The sequence below is a fragment of the Abramis brama genome (genome assembly GCF_963993115.1).
Source record: "Abramis brama genome assembly, chromosome: 8".
In the NCBI taxonomy this organism is placed as follows: domain Eukaryota; kingdom Metazoa; phylum Chordata; class Actinopteri; order Cypriniformes; family Leuciscidae; genus Abramis; species Abramis brama.
The window spans coordinates 23,393,217-23,399,558 of record NC_139970.1 but is presented as its reverse complement, the minus strand read 5'-3'; positions in this window follow the sequence as shown (position 1 = coordinate 23,399,558).

Sequence of the window (6,342 nt, the reverse complement as noted above, 5' to 3'; positions counted from 1 at the left end):
GACACCACAGTAACTTACTGCTCTTGTTTTACTGTGAATTCACATTCTAAAGTTGTCTTTAACCATGCCACTGTAAGAAATTATATTAGTACTGTAATTGGTTTGAAGTCACCATTATGGTGATTAGTGTTCCATTCGCTTGGGATCTTGGACATTGAATATTCATATTCAAATTTCTGATCAAGAAGTCAGAAGTCAGAAGAGTGACAAATGAATACATTTGTTAAAACAATGACAAGCTAGACTATAAAATAAGCTAATTGGCTGGTTTTAGGTTAGTCAAACTATATTATTATTAGCATTATTTCAGCATAACGATTTAATAGTAAAGCGGCTGCTGAGATTTATCTTTTAAAGGTGGGACATCATCTTGCAACAATATTTTTTTCTTCCATCACCTAATGATGCACATACATCAATTCTCGACATACAACCTACAAATCTACAAATAATAAAATAATACAGTATGATATTGTAGATTTTACAAGAAATTTCCAAGAGTGCAGTTAGATACCAGAGAAGTCCTACTGTGGAACTACTGTAATGCAATTATTAACCTGGAATATACTGTAATTTCACACTAAAAATTTTAACAGTGCATTTACTAGAGTAATAACAGTAAATTATGCATAATTACATGCAACTAAAACCTAAACCAAACTCTAACCCTATAAGTACAATTATTGTTACTACTTAAAATAAAGCATAACCTTATCTAAAAGGGGGAAAAAAACACGCACACCTGAATATGTAGTTTGTGTTTATATATTAATGGCAAGAAGAGTTTGTTAAGTCAAGATTAATAGTTAACTAGTCAAGATAAAAAATCTGGATAATTTCATTAATACTAAAACAACAACTAACAATAACTATTCACAGTGTCATGAATTATTTGTGCACTGTCATTTTGGGATTATACCCTTTAACAAAACTTAAAAGACAGTAAATAAGACAATAAAGGAATTGTGTGAAAGTGTCGTTGCTGTCTCAGACCTCAGTGGAGTTGTAAACAGGTCATATAAATCCAAAACAGGCTCATTTGACAGTTTAATGGAAGTCTTCGTTAATTTCCTCCTGGAAGCACATAGTGGGCTGAATCAAAAAACGAAGAGAAGTGGAACTTTATTAGATGTTATTAAGGCGGGGAGCCACTCCTGAGACCCCCGACTTCAAATAATGTATTAAGTTTCAAACTTCATTTTGTATGCACAATTGAACGGGGGGTCCCGTGAGGAAGAATGGATTTAAGATCCACAGAATGGATAAATGATGGTAATGGTTTTTAATATAACCGAAGTTAAAACTCGATAAGATTAAAAAAAAGAAGCAGATCTTCCATTACTTCGCTGAAGCAATGGAGCCCTGGATATAAGATCCTTTTAAACTGATTTGACCCAAACTTCGCCTGAATAGACACTGGTTTTGATGGACAGGCAATGCCAATGAATTAGAGTATAATGAAATCTGAGGGAAAATGAAAATGTCATTTCAAAAGTAAAACGATCCGATGAACAATGTTTTGATGCATCATCGGCACAAGGCTTGTTATACAAGGCATGATTTTTTTAATTTTTTTTTTATTGACTAAACGAACATCTGACAGTGAGTCTAAATTAAGCCAACACACACCTGCCTTAAGAGCTGCCTCATGGCTTCTGTTAATTAACTCCAGCAATGCACCATCGCTCAGACCTCAAACACGCACAAAAACCTGCAAAAGTTTAGCTGCAAATCACTCATTCGGTTAACTAAAGTGTTCCATGATTTATGAAGTGATTTTCAATGATATTTATCTTTGATAGAAATCGAAAGATGAATTAGGTTAATTAATAAAATGTGTGTAATGATTCCTTTTAAACTATCCGATTAATAACGTTTTATAACATGATGTATTATTAACAAACCGTAAATCATTGCAGTCCCAGTTAATCTCCCCCATTCATTCAAGCCATCCTGAAATAAATTTTTTCTTTTGTGCTCCCACAGTCTTGTTGTAGATTAATGAGCTAACCAAGTCTAATCTTGATTATGGCACCATGAACTCACATAATTCCTGCCTCGATTTCCCTTTTCACAGTCAAGAAAACTTATTTCGACTCTTCAATCTCCTGTAGCATTTCCAAGTGCCTGGCTGGTTCATGAACCCAACTGCACTGGAGTCTGGAAGCACTAGCCCATCAGTGTGCGATTTCACTGGCGTCCTCCAATAGGTAATAGAGGCAGAAGGCAGAAATCATCAATCAAAAGGCGGGTCACCATTCATAGCCATCTCAGAACAGGCACTATATAACCGCAGCTGCTAAACAGCACTAATTTCCCAGAATGAAATACGTCGCGGCCACAGCGGCCATTTGCAGGATTTGTATCGGAGGCCATATTTCAAGGTCATGCTTCGGCTTCTGCCTATTAAAGCCTGTTTGAAACATTGAAGGGGCAGTTTATGTCTCGCTGGCTTCTCGCTGAGGTCTAAGTACCGGCACAATGGCTGATGTAAAGAGTGCTGAGTGATGAAAGAGGAGGGAGAGGGGGAGGGAAAGGGAGGAAATGGAATGATCGAAGGAAAAAGGAGGAGGAGGGAAGGAAGGAGTTCAAGTTAAATGTGGATTAATGGACAATGGCCTTTTTTCACTGTCAATGAGATTCGAGCACAGCTGGGATGTAAGTGTTGATCACAGAACAGCCAGATCAATGCAGTGTAATATTTAAAATTCAGTGCAAGTTCAAAAATGTCATCCAAATGAACAAGTATTTATGTAAGCTGCACCTCTTAATAATCTACAGCAGGCGTCTATAACATTTTCCAGGTCAGTATACGATGCATTTTTAATATACTAAATGCATTTTAATTTCATATAGTCTAATATAATATAATACTGTTTAATGTCCTTTTTTTCATTAAAAATGTATGCTATTTATGTATGAATCTCACACGCACGCACGCACACACACATCATGTACACACATACACATTCAAAATGTCATTGTACATTTGATATATTATAGGCTATATCAGTGCAATACAAAATGCATTTAGTACATTTAAAATACATTTAGACATTGAACATCATGTAGAAATTGAAACATTTAGCAGCATTCACGTCTTTAGTAAAGCAAGTGAAGTAGAAATAAGATAGATGAAAAAAAGCAGAGTTAAATGTTTCGGGTTATTAATATATTATTGAATACAAAGTTTTGCAGAAAAAAATTATTGACGACCACGTATCAGCCATTGAGATGAGATCCCAGCACTGTTTTATCAACATGTTGTCACATGCAGCTGTCTGTTTCTCAAAACGTGTCAGCGGTTGCGCACACACTGAGGTAAATACAAATTAGGGTGACTATCTTTCAGGGGACAGGTGTGTATTACAATGTTAGGGGACAATATATGCAATCTAGCTTTTGAAATTCTTTGTGATTGGTTACTAGTCGACCACTGAGCACATGCACACAATTATTCATCTGTGTCACGATTCAAACTTCTTAATTCAGTCTGTTGTTTTCTGTTAGGATATATTGTGTTCATTAGTTCCTCTCATTCAATCTGTGCAGCACTGGGGAAACTCGGCTAAACTAGTGGCAGGTGCAGTTCTTATTGTCTAATTCTTCACATAATTTCTACTAATGCGCCTGTGATTTTGGGTGAAGGCATGAGATCAGAATGAGCATCCTCCCTTGTATACCGACTACAAATGGGGCATGAACACCATGCTCAGCATGAATGCTCGGCCTCACTTGGACAAATCATGTTGGTATAATGTTTTGAAAAACTACAGCGCCACCTGCTGGCGAACATCATAATCTCACTTCTGCCAGACCACTGCCATATGCAAACATATGGACAGGTTACACTCCACTTATTCCAGAGCAACTGTGCTCATTCATCCATACCTCAGAGATGAAGTGTTTAGCCCCTGCTGGCAGAATGACCCCTGAAGACTCCCTGACCATCACTGTCAACATTCGGCAGAACTTTCCCAGACTAAAGACAAAGGAAAAGATAAATGCTTGTCATGGCACATTAAATGCACTAAAATGGGTCTGTTTTCTATTTACTTGTACATTTGAATTATACTGTACAATATTACATGGTTTCTGTAGCACTGGTATGACCAGTTGGTGGTTTATACAATTCAACTGAACTTTATTCAGCTTTACTACATTTAGACTGGTATATTCCACCAAACGTCTATTGCATGTTATACAATGCATATTAGTCACATTTAACAAATGCATGAAATTAAATGTAAATATTGATTCAGGCTGCATGCTGAATACATGCATGATGCAAAGATGTATCATCAAGCCCAAATAGATCATTTTTAAAGTCACCATGAAACAAAAATGTACTAAATTATAGATAAATAATCTATCCGTGTGTGCACATAATATATATATATTTTGTAATTAGTGCCCCCATAATCTTTAATCAAAACAGCATCTCTTCTCTGCACAAGGGCAGGACAACCTGTCACTCACAAGAGATCGCAGCACTAGCAAACCACAATGATCCAATCATCCAATCAATTCCTGATGGACAGAACCAAGTCCCGTCCAACATTATTTATAGTTCGAGAAGCCATTTTACTCAGATATATGCCACAATATGGAAGAAAAGACTATCATAACTTTTGTTTCATGCTGACTTTAATGATTTTCAGTTGTATGGATATAAACATGTTTTACACTTGCTACTGCAGGACTGTGTTCATCTCTCTGCACTACCACTCGCTGCTCACATCAAGTTCAAGGCATTGACGCTTGCTTACATATCTATCACAGGCTCAGCTCCCTCCTACTTTCACTTACTCCTACGAGCCTACATCCCCACCAGAAGCCTACGATCGGTCAACGAGCGAGATCACCATCACAGAGAGCCACAAAATCACTTTCCAGAACATTCTCATTCACGGTTCCATGCTGGTGGAATGCTCTCCCCACCCTCATCCGGAATGCAGAATCCCTGGCAACATTCAAAAGACAGCTGAAAACCCATCTCTTACGTGAGCACTTAACCTCATAAAAAAAATTAAAATAATAATAATTATCTCCTTTTTCCTTTAAAAACCTTGCTTATCGGGCTTGAACAATGCCTGAACTTCGCATTTTGAGCACTTCTTGCGTGGTTTCTTGCCTCTTCACAATCACTCGCTTAATTTAGTCCTAATTTGTAAGTCGCTTTGGACAAAAGCGTCTTCTAAATGACTAAATGTAAATGTCTAAATGTAAATGTACTGAATTCACAAGAGTGGCCTAAATTATTTATCTATGACACTTGGGTAAGGCGAGATCATTTGGTTACACTAAGGAGGCCTTGGTGGAGATTGTAGGTAAGTTGCACTGCAGAATAGACCATAGATATCCCTTATAAAATCACTAGTTGCTTAAATTACACAAACTTGCATTAGATGGAGACATTATATATTGTGTTGTTCCACAGTGTACCAGAGAAAGAACTGCAGAACCACATCTCAGCAGTCTGAGGACAACAGCGTCATACCTGAAGTTAGCACCACCTGACGATCGCATAACCCGCCTCAACAACCCTACCCTTCACTATAACTATAAGCTCAACCTTAAAGAATGCGAACCCCACCCATAATCTAAACTACGCCCCAACACCGGTGTGTGAGACTGCTGGCCTGGCGCTGTTGTCCTCAGACTGCTGTGACGAATGGTTCTGCAGTTCTGCAGTTGGTTATTATTGAGCAGAGATGACAGTCAGTCACTTAAAATGCAAAGTGTTTTCCTTCTGCAGTCCTGCTCAGAGAAGGGCAAACTGTAGAAAGTGCCAAACTGCAATTATGCTGCAGTACACTGTATTACTTAGAAATGTTATCAGAGAAACCTAATAAATTAAAGGCACAATATGTAACTTTTTTGCTTTAAAAATAGCAAAAATCACTATATCTATGTTATATATATTTTTTAGTTGTGTACTTACATTATCCCGACTGTTTCCAACAACTTTCAAACCAGGAGAAATTTTAATTTAATTCGAAGACACGGGACGTTTCTTTATTTCCGTTTTGTCGCAGTCAATGGCGTCATATCCGCGTTGTCCCTGGTTTCCGCTCGTGCTGCCATGGTAACCAGAGTTATGAACCAGAGCCCTCTGATAGTAACCAAGACGACAGACGTGGACCACTGTAGTTCGCAATGTCTATGCACGCTGTTGTTGTTTCGTTCAAACATTATGGACCATGGCAAGCAGACTTTGGATAAAAAAGGAGAACTAAAACGAGAATCAATATCAGCGCGGTGTTTTCGAGATGCCGAGAGCTCCCATTGACAGTATATAAACGAGAGCTCCACATCCGAGACTTCGACCGCTCCTACATG